This window comes from Acomys minous (genome assembly GCF_964271855.1).
Source record: "Acomys minous genome assembly, chromosome: 4".
Lineage (NCBI taxonomy): Eukaryota > Metazoa > Chordata > Mammalia > Rodentia > Muridae > Acomys > Acomys minous.
In genome coordinates, this window is record NC_140486.1 from 75,755,395 (window position 1) to 75,771,158 (window position 15,764).

Consider the following 15,764-nt stretch of genomic DNA (forward strand, 5'->3'; position numbering starts at 1 on the left):
AATAATTTGGATCCATTATTTTGTACATCTTAATCTTGTTTTTTAAATCTTATTTGCGCACACTTGAGAGATGCCATAAGCCCCAGGACTCCATAGGCTAAACCCTTACACTAAAAGTATATATGAAATGATACCAAGAAATGCATCAGCCAATCAAAATTTGTAAGAAAGATTACATTCAAGTATTACAACATGTTTAATATGTAACTCTAATCTGAATCCATTCCAGAGAACCAATGCTGTTGTGGAAGTCACTTGTAAGTCCAGTTATATTTCTGTAAGCTCATATCAGTACCACTTTTGTTTTCTTTTTAGCCAGAGTTTGTCTGCGTAGCCCTGGCTGCCCTAGAACCAGCTCCACCGACCAGGCTGGCCTTGAACTCACAGAGATCCACACTCTTCTGCCTCCCCTGTGCTGGAATTCAAGTTGCGTGCCACCACCACCACCAAGCCTCTCTTACCATTTTACTTTTCTCTTCCTTCCCTGGCCTCTCCATAGGCTTTAGAAAGCAGGAAGCAGTGCTTTTGAACACAGGCGCACACACTGCTGACAGTGTAGGAGATGTTGTCATGTGATACATGAAGGCTTCATTTAACAGCCAATTGCCCTAAGCGAATCAGAAACAAGAAACTCTGATAATTCACAGATGTAAAGTTTAGGCACAGGCATTTACGTAAAACAGAGCAAGTGAAATTAATAAACCATTAAAGAATAGTACAAGTAGCATTCAGAGTGGGAAATTGTGAAGATGGTACTCAATCTGATGTGCAAAACACTGTTTTCCCTCGCAAAGAAAGAGATCCTGTCCCTTGGGGTGGGTAAACAGCTACACTTTGCTTGGTTGGTTTGGATCTTAACTCTGTATTAAGGACTTGGTTTCCAGGGAGGAGCCTTAAGAAACCAGGTGCAGGAAGATGTCTTTAAGTCACTGGGAGCATGTTCCTGGCAAGTGTGGTGGACCCTGGCATTCTCCCAGGCTTGCTTTTTTTTTTTTCAAACTTTACTTGAGAAGGATTGCAGAAACCTCAAGTAATATTTTCTAAAACTGCATTCAATTGGCATTCCACTTCTCTTCTGAAGGAGATACTTCCTCCGTTAGGACTTCTGTCACTGTAACAAAACACCTGGTGCCATCAACTTAAAATGAAAAGAGAGTTTACTTAGCTTACATACAGCTCTGGAGGTTTTAGACCATGATTGATTGGCCTTGGCAGGAGGGCCTTCCACTGGGCTGCCAAAAAACCCCAACTAATCTAAAAAGCATAAAATGCTTAGAATTTACAGCAAATCTTTTACAGTGAACTTCAACACGGTAATAGTCAAAGTAGTTACTTAGTAATGATCATAAATCTACTCTGAAACAATAGTATCTGTCTGGCTAATTTATTTTTATCCAAGAGAGAAACTGTGGGCTAACATGGTGAGAGTGTCATGAGATGGCCCTGGAGTTCCCTGTGCTGGCTCTGCAGGGGATGGCCATGTGACCTAGCAACCAGTGGGTGTTAGGATACTGCAGTTACACATGTAATAAATGCTCATGATTAGCACATGTCTTCAAAGAATACCTCAGGTGCACTGCCATCCCTACCACGCAGATTGCTTGTCATAGATACCTAGTTTGCTTATATATTTGCTGTGACTGTGTGGCGTATTTATCTATGCACACACGAACACCATGCACACAGGTATTGTGATCCATGTGCTGCAAAACAAGCCAACAAGCCAAACAACCCAAACTCTCCGTATAAGCTCCCACAGAGAAGGAAGCTTCCTGTTCATGTAACCGCAGAAGCGTAACAAGCCCACGCTAAGACGATCTGTATCTTGTCAATATTTCCATTCAAGTGTGTGGCTCGATGACGTTGCAGCCTGCGCACCGCATCTCCTAGAGCTGTGCAGAAAACTGCTGCCATATATGCAACTCTGTTCTGGAACATGGACATCCATCTTTTGACATGATATCATAATTCATCACAGTTGCAATCAAGTTTCACATAATGTTCTGCAGTTGGCGTGTGCTACCTTTTTCTGAGGAGTCAGTCTGTGTACATCTTAACTACCTCATTTTGTAAGAGCTGCAGTGCACCCGCATCTTACGTACCTTGTAATTTAATTAGTCCCTTACTTACAGATTAACAGCTAACTTTTTGCTAAAGTGTGAGGCTGCACAGTGAAAAATCTATATTTTCCTTCTTTTGTGCTGAAAATTTTCCATTGGGAATTGAATCCATAAATTATTTTGTAACTAAAAAATAAATAGACAAAATAGAAATGAGTTTTTTGAATCTTTATAAACTGATATACAAAGTAGAAATTATGTTCTCAGTATCTTTATAAGCTGTTTGACAGACACACTCATGTCCAACCCTCAACATGTGTTTTTAAAGGCCAGCAAATACTTGCTATATGCGAGGATTATGTTGTATTCTTTAAATATAAAAGCCCGCATCAGTTTGTTAGGCCTTTTTCTTTAAAACAATCAGTCAAAAATGGTTTTTAATATGAAATACAGAAGGCTGTTCTAAGGCGATGAGGGGGACGGTGAGTTATAGATGCATAGTATCTTCTAATTTTAGCACGTGGGAAGGTGCAACATCTGTTAGAAAAGAAAACAGCTCTGTCAGCACGAAACCGAAGCTGACTAACAAATGAGGAGGCGGGGAGACCATCAAGCAAGCTCCCATATTCGAAAGTCCCTTGCAGCTCGCAAGGTTGAGAGAGCACTGCCACAGTCTGGTAAGACAGACTCACCGGAAGCTGGGGCTCCCTGGGCTCCCTCTTCCTCACTGCCCCGCCTACACGCAGGCGGTTGTACTTCCTGGTGGCCTCTTTGCTTTTTCACGCATACTTATTTGTTTGCTTAGACCTGGCTAGGGTTTGGGGCCATGTGCTATCGGGAGTTAAACAGGAAGCGATTTCTTGGACCAATTTTTAGACCATCTGAAACCAAGAGAAGTTAAGTGACTTATCCCAGGACACAGAGATTTGACAAACCATTGTGCAGCTTGTATCCTATTTTCTTTCCCACCTCTCCCCTGGTTTCTTAATTTCCCAAGGACACAACAGAATGATAGACAGCTGGGGTCACTGCCTGATTCTCGGCCTGGTATCAGAACACTGCGTACCTCTTTAGAATTTCAAGTGAGAAAATGCTTCAGCTTGCATTTTCCCCAGTACTGCGATGTAGATTCTGGAGACAACACTGGGCTGAGGACCGCCCGATCCGTGTGTTCTGTTCTTCAGATGGGCATTCACGAATATATCTTGCTTGTATCAAAGATTCTAATTTGTTTCTAGTATTTTAGCTTATGGTTATGGCGGGCACGGTGGTGAGATGCGAGGCAGATAGGAAGGCGATTTCTTCCTCCTTTACAAAACCTTGGTTCGGTATCTTCGTCTGAATCACGGTGACACTCTTAGCATATGGTGGGCCATGTGACCTTCGCATGGTGCTCTCATAGCCAGCCATTAGGTGGAATAGTTGGCACTGTGGCCCAATCAGAGTGTGTAAAAGGGTGAGTGTGAGAGGCTTTTCACTAATTTTGATTTCTCTGATGCAATGTATCAGGAACTCCTAGGAAGCCTAGCTGGGAGCCCGGTGGACAGATTCCTTCAAATCTGACTTGTGTCCCGAACCTACAGAGAGAAGGAAAATGAAGCAGCCACGCCTCAAAGAGAAGCTACCCCTTAGTGAGGCTGGCACGAGCCAGGTCTGAGCTCCACTTGTCCCTGTGGCCTCCATCTGCTCTGTAACAAAGACTGTGGGTTATTGAGCAGCATTATAACAAGATAGTATGGAAAAGGAACGAAGGATTTTTTTTCCCCTAGAGAAATTGTTAGTGGAATTTATAAGGGACGAGGTTACTTTAACTGACCCTACCTACCCAGAATTCCACTCAAAAGATGTTATCCACCGACATCCACATATCGCTTCCAGCAATGACTGTGGATCTTTATTTCTTCTTCTTCTTTTTTTTTTTTTTTTTTGGTTTTTCGAGTCAGGGTTTCTCTGTGTTAGCCTTGGCTGTCCTGGACTCACTTTGTAGACCAGGCTGGCCTCGAACTCACAGCAATCCACCCGCCTCTGCCTCCCGAGTGCTGGGATTAAAGGTGTGCGCCACCACGCCCGGCTGGATCTTTATTTCAAGCCTGCTTTCCACTCACTGGCTGCTTTCAGTGAAATGGGTTAGACTTGGTTATCACCCCTCCCCCACCACAGTATTCTGGGTCCCCAGGGGCGTAGACAAGGAGCATAGTGTGAGATTAAAGCTATGACACTATGCAACATTTATGTACTTCCTGATCCTTTCGTGGTTCTTCTTGCTGTAGGTAGTTTATTGCATATATATGTAATAATATAAATGTATACATTAAAAAAAAGGTTAAAGCTATGTGGTCAGCTTAGCTTGTAAAAGCTGATTACGTGGGGGAGTCCAAAGCACTGTAAGGTTGGTTACAGTTTTCTTAAAGACAGCTTAAATTTAGGCAAGCTGAAAACACGGTAGAGAAACAGACTGAGTCCGTAGTTGTAACTGATTTCAAAGCATACAGTCAACATGTTGTAAGGCTGGGCAAACGGTTCTGAGGGTGAGAGGTTTTCCCAGAAAAAGTTAGTGCCGCAAGAATGCCTGATACACAATGCATTCTCTGAAGGCATCGGTGCCTTCAAATACACTAATTCTACTTACTATCTCCAAAGCAGTCCCCAAACCAAGGCTTGTACTGCAGAGATCATCGGTAGAGCCCCAGGCCTGGTGTATGTCATGCTGCTACAGCTCTGACTCTGTTTCTTCCTGGTGGCTTGCTTATTGCCTAATTGTGCCCCACAAAGGCTCATATACTTAAAACTTAACCTGAAGAGTGGTACAAGACCTTAGGAGGTAGTGGGACCATACAGAGGTGGAGCCTAGTGGGAGGTCCATAGGTCAGATAGTACATGCCCTTAAAGGTATTATGGGAGGTTTTTCCCCCCAGTTAATTTTTAGACCTCCAATTCACCATTTGTTTCTGTTTTTTATATAAATCTAGTCTCTTCCCTGATTGCCCTACAATAATGTAGTTTAAAATGAAGTCTTGTTGCCAGTGTCGAAAATGTGTTTTCTTCTGCCCCTGTGACGCTCATTACACGGCAAGGATTTCTCGGTAATCATCCCTACGATGACTTCATCCGTTCCTGCTGCATCACCGCCGGTGCCTTTGGGGTCCCACTCACGGGTGGTTACAGCGCTGAGGTTTCACATGAGAGAGGAGGTAAAATGTGTCTCTCAACTGCACACTACAACTTGGCTACCCTCTGTTCATTAAGAACACGGCCAGGCATCTATGTGAAATCCTGTGTCTTCTAGCGTCGTGCCCACCTGGAGATGAACAGTGTAATTACAGCCAATTGATCATAAAGCACTTGATTTTTGTTTTGTTTTGTTTTGTTTGCTATTGTCTTTTTGCTTACAGTGTTCTAAAGGCTTTTGCTCTGCCCCAGACAGCATCCATTTTAACCCTTTATCCAAGTCCGCTTTCGATCACTGCTGATGCTTCCTAGCCCTTGGCTCACCAAAGTGTCTTTTGGAGGCTTCGGAGTATATGTAATTTGCCTTGTTGTTGGGAATGCTTAATCTATCATAAGCTTCATTTTAAACATTAGAAAGAGTATGAAGCATTCCCTCAGTTGTACCATATGTTAAGGCAGAAAATGTCTAAATGAATTTAAGAAGGTTGAAATCGTATCAACTCTTCCACAACCACAGAACTGTGAGATCAGAAGTCAGTGACAGGGCACTGGGAATATATTTCCGTGATAAGACACTTGGCTAGCATAAGAAACAGCCTGTTCAACCCGTGACATCGAGAAAGAGGAGAACAAAAGGGGAGAGGGAAGGAAAGAAGGAAAAGTAAATCTGCAGATTTTTGGAAGTTACATATTCCTGAGCCACCAGTGGGGCAGAGACCCAAAAGGGAAGTGGACAGGCGGCCTGAGCCAAAGCCGAGGCGGCGCCAAGGAGGGAGTGGACAACCACAAGTGCCTCCATCCAAAAGAGGCTCTAGTGTGCCTCAAAGTTCGTGTGAACAAAAGCAAGCTTGTTTGTTTCCCGTGAATCAGCAGAGGTCTTAACGGAGAATTTGTCTCCATTCGGTTATTCCATCCTAAGCCTGGGCACCATCTCTACAAAGCCTGAGACCAGGGAAGAGCGGGTGAAAGGTGGAGCTTTCAGACCCGGAGAAAGCACTCTGGTACTTAGATGACAAAGGTTTTCATCTTTATGTCCAGGAAAACAGCCTAGCACAATCCGGCTTCTGTGGGACTGTTAGCCATTCTGGGCAAAAGTTTTTACCAGTGTCTTTTAATGAAATGGGAGCAGAAAGGAGGACTGGGAAGAGGCCTGTGCGTTATCATAATACTGCTCACTGGGTGAAAAGTGCTTTTGTGAGCAAATCTGGCAGTGCCTAGCAACTGTCTCCTGGCAAAGGGGACTGGGCCCCAGCGGCCACTGCCTTCCAGGAGCCAGCAGCCTGTTTCTGCACACTGACAGGATATCTGTTTTGGATAGCTGGGATTCTAGTGTTAAGGTACAGTTCTTCATTCTAAATACTTCATTGTCTCCTTTAACCTGTATTACTACATTCACTTGGTCTCTGTATAAATGTAGATTTTGGAATCCAATGGAATATGTATCATCTGAAGGTAAGGTTGCGATGTTTTTACAAACTCTGGTGATTTCCTTTTTAGCCTACACTCTGCCACTTTCTTCAGTGGTCCAGGACTCTACCCCCATTCCCACATGCTCCTGCCAGCAAAGGGTGTGATGTTAAACACGCCACAGGAACTTCTCCTCCCACACCTCCCCAGTAACCCACCCCTGGCCTTCCTCCTCCTTCTCCAGGGGGTAAGCCACACTTACTCTTCACCCGTGCTTCAGGACAGAGCTAAGCTGACGATAGTGATACAGAAGTTTCCAAGGAAAGTAAAGGAATGAGTGTGTTAGGAGCATGTCAGTGGGGCAGAATTCTCCTGGGGGTGGGGGTGGGGGGGGGAACAGCAGGGGGAAAGAGAGCTGAACATGGAGGAGTGGAGTGAGTACTGCAGCCTCCAGCTGGGTGAGCTCTTGCTGATCTTGAGCGCTCAGCCCCTCTGGGGCTTTACAAATAGCTTTTATTCTTTAAGAATTTCATACACATCTTCAGTGTGTTCTTACCACATCAACACCCCCATCCCCTTCCAATGCCTCTCAGAATCTCCCAAACCATATCTTCTTCCCAACTTCATATCTCTCTCTCTCTCTCTCTCTCTCTCTCTCTCTCTCTCTCTCTCTCTCTCTCTCTCTCCTCTCTCAAACGGCCTGTTTAAAATAGCTTCAACATGCCTGTATGTGCGTGGGTGAAGGGGCATCTACTACAGCATGGACAACTTACCAGGGGCTATAACCCCGAAGAAACTTACTCTGACTCCCCAGTCATTAACCACCAAGAGCTGCTCAGCTAGGCCTGGAACCTGCTAACCCACCTCATCCACTCATATTAGACTCATATTAGATGGTTTTGTTTGGTTGGTTTGGGTTTTTGGTTGTTGGTTGCTTTTTGCGGGGCTGGTTTGAGACAGGGCTTCTTTATGTAGTGTTGACTGTCCTGGACTTGCTTTGTAGACTAGGTTGACCTCGAACTCACGGAGATCCATCTGATTCTGCTTCCTCGGGTGCTGGGATTATAGGCGTGCGCCACTGTCTCCTGCTTATGCAAGGTCTTGAACCACACTTACTTACTAAGTAAATTAAGCTAAAGTCTGTGTGGCCTTGCTCTCCAGTACTTGAGTATGCTCCAAACTCTTGCTCCCACCGTTTGGTTATCTCAGCCAACACTCTTACTTCAGAATTCTGTTGTGATGTTTATAACTCCAGAGCCCACTCTTTATAGCTCCTCTTGTCTGGCTCCTAGATATTCTTTCTAGCTTGTACAGAGCAAACGACAAGGTTTGTTTTATGATGGAAGCATAAATTATGTCATATACATAAACTCTAAAACCATATCTTCCTATGCTATAAAGGACAAAACAGAATTATATGGCTGGGTCCAGATACAAGGAAAGGATATGCATATTTATTAGGAAGAAATTTCAAACAACTCTGTCCATTGAGTAGGACCTAGAATCTACTCCAGACATGAGGTTCCTTGCCTATGTAAGAGCTAAAGAAACATGTCAGCAGGTAGATCCTCCACTTGAGAGAAACATACAAAACTCACCACTTTGCCAGGCTCACTTAAGAACCATACATGGAATGAAAAAGAAATCTTTCATTGTTATGTGTATTTCTTAGAGCATGCCTGGCCTTTCAGTATTAACCGTAACCGGGTCAGACAACACAAAGGGCCATAGCCTCCCCTAGTCAAGGATAGGCATTTTTGCATCCCAATTTCTTGTGGTTTGCTCCCAATAGAGGAGAGAGAGAGAGAGAGAGAGAGAGAGAGAGAGAGAGAGAGAGAGAGAGAGAGAGAGAACAGAGACAGAGAGACAGAGACAGAGACAGAGACAGAGACAGAGAACAGAGAGAGAGAGAGAGACAGAGAGACAGGGAGAGCTTCTGGAAACCACCGTGCTGTTCTTTCTTACCCTAAGCCATGGTGGTGTTATTCGTAAGGAAGAGAGGGATAGAGACTAAGAGAAGATGGATTGCTAGTGGTTGACATGACTGGCTAGCTGGGAAGACTCTCCATGCTGTTAAAGAAGTCTCTATAGCACAAAGACTACCAGGGCTAAATGGAAGAAAAGAAATAGGGCTGTAAAGTGCAGGAGGGAAGTGGGCAAAGATAACAGGCTATATCAATAGACTGGAATAAAAGGGGAGCGCTATGAACTCCTGTGCCCGGCTCACTTCCCCAGCCCACAGGATAGTGCTGCCCACAGTTCAGGTGACTCCTCCTACTTCTGTTAACTCTAGAAATTCCCTAGAGCAGTGGTTCTCAACCTGTGGGTCATGACCCCTTTGAGAAAACCTTAACTTCAAAAATATTTACATTATGATTTGTAACAGTAGCAAACTTACAGTCATGAAGTAGCAAAAAAAAAATAATTTTGTTTGTCGGGGGTCACTACAACATGAAGGACTGTATTAAAGGGTCGCAGCATTAGGAAGGGTTGAGAACCACTGGACCACAGGTTTGTCCTGAAGAATCTATTAGATATCTATAAGAAATTACAATGTAGTTGGTTTTAGTTCCTATCAAAATTGACAATATTAGCCATCCCAAGTCCACCCCTTGTCAACCACTAGCTTCCACCTCTGGTTTCATAGTCTCTTGGCCATATCATGTTGCAAAAATACATTCAATTCAACTTCAAAATTCTCCATTGTCTTCGACACTTACAATGTTTAAAAGTCCAAAATCTTGTCTGAGACTCACGACTGCTCTGTAGGCCCCTATGAGCATCAAAAATAAGCAAACACAAGTTACACACATCCAACGTAAGATGGCACAGAATAAGTATCCTCATTCCAAAAGAGAAGAACAGGGCACAGCAAGGAAAGGCTGGACCAAAGTGAGAGCAGAACCCAACAGAGCAAGTGTCGGGTCCTGTAGTTTCACATGGAACATCTGGGGCTCATCATGGGAACCACCTTGGCTCCAAGTCTTGGGTTTTCCCACCCAAAAGCTGAACAAATGAAAATAAATTACTTTTTCTGTACTCAACAAAAACAAACAATAATAGAAAAAAATTAATGATCATCAAAAAATGCTAAAATGCTACAAAAGGAGACTAAGTAAGGTTTTTAGTTTGAGGTTTTTAGATGAATGAAATGGAACAAAATATGAATCATTTCTAAAGTGAGTAAATATAAAACAATTGTAATTTTGATTTGAATGCAGCTTGAAATGGATTGGATGAAGCTGTTTTAAGTGTATGCCGAATGGCTCACATGAGAGGAGACAGAGGAGTGGTTACCTCCGCAGACTGAAGCACGCTGTGACCTCCTTATGGGCTTTGATTTGGCCTCAGCAGAAAAAAAAAAAAAGAAATCAAAGAAAGAACAGAGAACTCAGAAATAGATCCCACTGTATGTGGGTATTAGATATATAACAAAGATGGTATTTTAGTAAAAAGGACATGATGTGTTATTTTTTAAATGTTACTGATCCAATGGTTTAATGATCTGGAAAGAATGTATGTTAAAATAAGTCCCAGACTGATTAAAGAAAAAGGAAACAAAGACTGTATGTATATACAAAGATTCCTTAACTTAACTAAGCAAGATAATGCATGAAAGCTATTAAGGGGAAAAATACAGAAATATTTTTAAAATTAAGTTATTTATTTACTTTGCATCCTGATCACAGCTTCACTTATCTCCTCTCCTCTCAGTCCCTCCCTCTCATCCCCCCTCTCCCCTCCCCCTCTCCTCCCCTCCCCACTCCATCCACCTCCCGTTCTCCTCAGAAAACGGGAAGTCTCCCGTGAACACCAACTAGCCTTGGTATGTCAAGTTGCCATAAGGCTAATCACATCTTCTATTGAGCCTGGACAAGGCAGCCCAGTCAGAGAAAAGGGATCCAAAGACAGACAACACAGTCAGAGACAGCCCCACATAAAGACCCAGCTACACAATTCTTACACATGTGAGGAGGGCCTACATCAGGCCTGATTGGCAGGTCAGTCTCTGTGAGCCCCTGTGGGCCCAGGTTATTTGAGTCTGTAGGTTTTCTTGTGGTGTCCTTGACCCCTCTGGCTCCTTCAATCCTTCCTCCCCTTCTTTGACAGGATTCCCCGACATCCACCTAATGTTTGGTCTCTGCATCAGTTCCCATCAGTTGCTGGGTAAAGCCTCTCAAATGACAGTTACACTAGGCTCCTCTCTGCAAGGGTAGCCGAACATCATTACTAGCGTCAGGGGTGGGCTCGCTCTCCATGGCAAGGGTCTCAAGCTGGACCAGTCATTGGCTGGCCCTTCCCTCAAATTCTGCTTCATCGTTTACCCATGCATATCTTGTAGGCAGGACACATTGTGGGTCTAAGATTTTGTGGTTAAGCTGGTGTCCCCGTCCCTCCATTAGGAGTCTTGTCTGGTTACAGGAGATGGCCAGTTCAGGCTCCACCTCCCCCATTGCGAGGAGTCTTAGCTAGGGTCACTCCCATGGATTCTTGGGAGTTCCCAAGTTTTCCAGCTTGTCCCACAGATGCTCCCCAGTCCAGCTGTGTGTCTCAGTCCTCTCTCCATCCTCCCCATCTTATCGCTCCTATTCTCATCCCCCACCCCCTTTCCCACCCAGCCCGCCAGTAAGGTTTGAAGAAAAAGCATATTCCAATGGCTGATAAGCATGAGATTGTACTCAACTTGGGCAGGAGTTAAAGACAGGCAAGAATCCAGCAGCAACATATCGTTTCACTGCTTTTCTGCTAGGAAGAGCTAAAAGGAATTCCCTAAAGAGACTTGGGAACAAGGGTCCTTTAGAGGAAATACATGTTTCAGCCTTTTAAAAATGTGATCAGGGTTGTGATAATGGGTTGTTGAGTTTGAAAGCAGCGTGTGCTACAAAATGAGACCCTGACTCAGTGACCAAAACAAGACAAAATGCAAACAGGGACTGCCCACTGAAATAAACACATCTGCCACCCCTCTCTTCAAGAGTCCATCCCATGGAAATGAAGTCCTCACTAGGTAAGGCACACACACACACACACACACACACACACACTGCTGTTTACTGCAGCAGCAGCAGCAGCTGTACTAGGGAGAGACTGAAGACAGCCAGTGCCTGCCTCTGCGTGACGATGGCACACCCATAGCATGTATCAGGCAGCCCAGTAAAGGGAAACTGGGCTGATGCTGTTGACATCTTTCCTCGACTAAAGACCAGGACAGAATCCTGCTTCCCCCTTAGGAGCTGTACTTAAGGTTTATCAGTACTGAACACAAGTCAAACCAAGTCCTCAAGGGCATCTCAGAAGATCTTTTAGAAGATTTTCTTAGTAAAGATGTTGGGCACATAGGAATTATTTTTCTAGAGGCATTTTAACAAAAATGTGTGTTTCCTTGGAAAAGAAAGTCCATTTACTACAGTAAATATATGGCTAGATATTTAGAATTTATTTTTTACATTCCACTTGAGGTAAAGGGATAAAAGTTCTTATAAAAATAAAAGCTGGGGCTAGAGAGGTAGTTCAGTGGCTGGGAGGACCCAGCTTCAGTGCCTAGCACCCACATGGCAGCTCACAACCACCTGTAACTCCAGTCCCAGGGGAGTACCACACCCTCTTCTGACCTCAGCAGGCACTAGGCACAGAAGTGGTACCCAGACACACACACAGGCAAAACGTATATGCATAAACAAATACATAAAAAAGTAAAATGTTTTTAAAAATCAAATGCTGTTTAAAAGCAAGCAAAACGCTTGGTAATAAATATGGATGCAAGGTGAGCCTTTTCCAACAGAGGCTGGGTCAGATCACAGTGAGTCACTTACCAGGTAAACCTTGGGCTTTATGGTTTTAGAAAGCTGGCATATATTAGCCCACCCCTATACATTTGTGTTTTGTTCTGTGGTTTACACATAAGCCTTACATTCACAGGTCACCCTTATGTACTAACAACTCCTTTCAGTTTTAATCTTTTTTATGTGTGTGTGCACATGTGCATGAGTGTGGAGGTGGAAGCACCAACCTCAAGGATGGTTTGCATCATGTTTGATACAGGGTCTCCCCCTCACCTAGGCTGGATTGGCTGGCCAGTAATGAGCCCCAGAATTCCAGCTACTTTTGCCTCCCGGTGCTGGCGTGCAGGTGTGCACACTATGCCCAGCATTTTTATGTGGGTTCTGGGATCTAGCTGTGGTTCCCACGCTTGCAAGGCAAGGGCTCTGCCTACTGAGCTGTCCACTCAGACCCTTGTTTTTCCGTTGTTAACCTTTGTGTTATCTTGAGTTCCTACTGAGTATCACGCAGTTATCTAGGAATTTGGAATGCCTAAGGACATCATCCTTCCATCTGAGTGAAGACACATAAATACAAAATATTATTACAATATAATTTTTCTTATTATAGGCACATATGGGAATTTAAGGGAAGAATGAGAACCAATCTTCTAAATGACACAGATGATTTGTTGATAATAACTACTTTATAAATTCACTTATTTAAAAAAAATCTCCTAAATGAGTCTCTGTGAGCCTCAATTAGAAGTATGATCAGTATTGACATCGCACATAGTGAGTGAAGCTGGCAGTGATAACGCTTTAAGCTGTTTTCTCAGTTTCAGTATGTGGAAGCAATATGTTACTTGCTGACTTATAGGGAATTAATTTTTTTATTATCTATTTTAAATACATATCTATTTGAGACACTTTGTTCTACAATTCAATAGGAACATTAGATTTTTATCTAGAGTTATTAAGCGTGTGCATATTTAAACTAAAAGGTCTAATTTGTGACTAGTTTTAGAATATTGATTGTTAAATTAAAATATATGTATATATATATATTGGTTTTTTCGAGACAGGGTTTCTCTGTGTAGCCTTGGCAGTCCTGGACTCACTTTGCAGAACAGGCTGGCCTAGAACTCACAGCGATCCGCTTGCCTCTGCCTCCCAAGTGCTGGGATTAAAGGCGTGCGCCACCACTGCCCGGCGAATAAAATATATTTTAGTCAAGAACTCTACATGACTTTTCAACAGTGATTCAAGTTAGAGTGGTTATTTTGAGACAGAGCCTCATTGCTTGCCCCCAGCTGGTAGGAGACTCACAGGGCCCCTTTCTTTTCCAGCCTGTATCTTAGCCTCTCAAGGGCTAGGATTACAGGCATGCACTATTATACACAGCATATTAGAGATCTTAAGATACACTTAATTATATATCTCCAAGAAGATGTTATTGGTTCTTGCTGGGTAAATTTAGAATTAAAAAAAAAACATGAAAAGATGTTTGTAGAGGCAAAAAATTAAATAATGTGTTTTTTTTAAACCTGTTACCTTCACTGAAGCTATATTAATTGCAAACTTGCTCCTAATACTTGGAGCATTTTCAGGTCTGAGACACTGTCACACACACTGATGCAAGGAATACTCTTATCCCTTGGATAAAAATGTGCATAAAGTTTTGTTGACCATGCATGTTGAACAGACATAATTGAAAAATCTAAAATCCAAAATGAACCCAACACAAAACTTTCTGACGTGACAGTGTAAGTTGAAATTTCCATAGCTGATTAAATGATAAGCCATGGCTGAAATAGGGGGACTATTGTATAAACTTCCTTACAGACTGTAGGTATGTATGAACCACAAATGAATTTCAGATATGGATCTCTCTCATCATGTTTCTGCAAACATCCCCAAAAGTTAGAAAGAAAAAAAATGAAATAACCTGTATGTCCTTGTATCCAATCTGCACACCTAGGAATGACAATCATACCATATAATTATGTTTAATTTGATATCAAACATTTTTCAAGTGCAAGCTTTGGACTTTCCCCCATTTTCCTCCCATTTGTCTGATGTGAGAGGGCAGCTTCTCTCCACCCTAGCACTGCCTGGTTTAACATGGTGGATATATAGTGGGAGTTGGTACTGATCTTAATTTGCACTTGTGGTGGGACTGATAAATTGGGCACTCTCTTGTGTATTGGAGATATATATATATATATATCCAATTATATAAGGGAATATAATTAGGGAAATATTTTCCAAGGTGATATTTTAGCCAGGACACGAATGGTATGAAGGAGACAGCTAAATGCAATAGTAGGAAACAAATGTTGAAGGATTTGGGGGACAGCCAGTGGGAGGAGTTAGTTGTGTGAAAAGAGACTGGTGAGGATTATTGACCCAAGCCAAGGAAGAACTCATTTAAATGTGAATATCTAAAAGCAACTCTAGCTTCTGACTTTTGCCACTAGTTACCATTTGAACTGAAGGAATTAGAAGCCTGGAGGTGACCACCAAGAGCTCTAGTTTTCAGTGTGTGTGGTGGGATCAGCCTGTAGTCCCAAATACTTACGAGGCTAACGTGAGCCTGTGGCTCAAGGCCAGCCTTAGTGAGTTTAAATTAAAAAACAAAACAAAACAACAACAACAACAAAACTTAAGTTTGGTAGTTATTGGCATAAAGGTGATCTGAAAGCAATGTAATAAACACAGAAGCTCACTTGAAAATCTGAAAAAAAAATAATATAAATTTAAATAGACATGATCTCAGACCCTGGTGGGATTAGCACGGGAGTGGGTGTATCAGGACATAGGAAACAGCCAGGTGCCTCCATGTTCACAGGAGCCGAGGGGGAAAGCACTTAAGAAGAGACAGGAAATAAACAGGCTGAGGAGTAAAACACCAGATGAATCTGTGGGTGCAGAGAGCAGTAGTGGCTTCAACAAGGACCAGCAAGCTAGCATAGTGTTCTTGGAAACCACAGGGGGTGACAAAAAACAATGGAGACCCATAGTGTTTGCAAAATATGAAGTGAACTAATACACACTTCAGTACTAAGTACCCAAGAAAGATACATTTGAATAATTTTTTTATAGTAGCCTCATAAGGAACAAACAAACTTGAGTTCTCCCTCCTACTCTCCAGGATCCATTTCTGCTTTGGGGACTAGGCTGAGCCCAGACAAGAGAGAGAAACACAGGAACTCAGTTGTCAGTGTGGTTGTGGCTTTTGGGTCATCTTTCAGTGTCTTCAACGAGATGTTTCCTGTCTGTTCAAACTTCACCACTATGTCCATGTAGGAGAGATACAGTGGGAAGTTCATTTCGTCTTGTAGGATTGTAAACTGGTGGCGACGTGTTT

At 42.9% G+C, this 15,764-nt stretch overlaps 1 protein-coding gene across 1 annotated transcript in view; it reads left to right on the forward strand.

The window, feature by feature from the left end:
- The first annotated feature begins 6,449 nt into the window (after positions 1 to 6,449).
- Positions 6,450 to 15,764, forward strand: part of LOC311595596 (small membrane A-kinase anchor protein) — a 42,188-nt gene continuing 32,873 nt past the window's right edge. The window contains exon 1 of the mRNA XM_084778428.1: positions 6,450 to 6,565. The gene's annotated coding sequence lies outside the window, so the exon portion shown is untranslated. The remainder of the gene's footprint in view (positions 6,566 to 15,764) is intronic.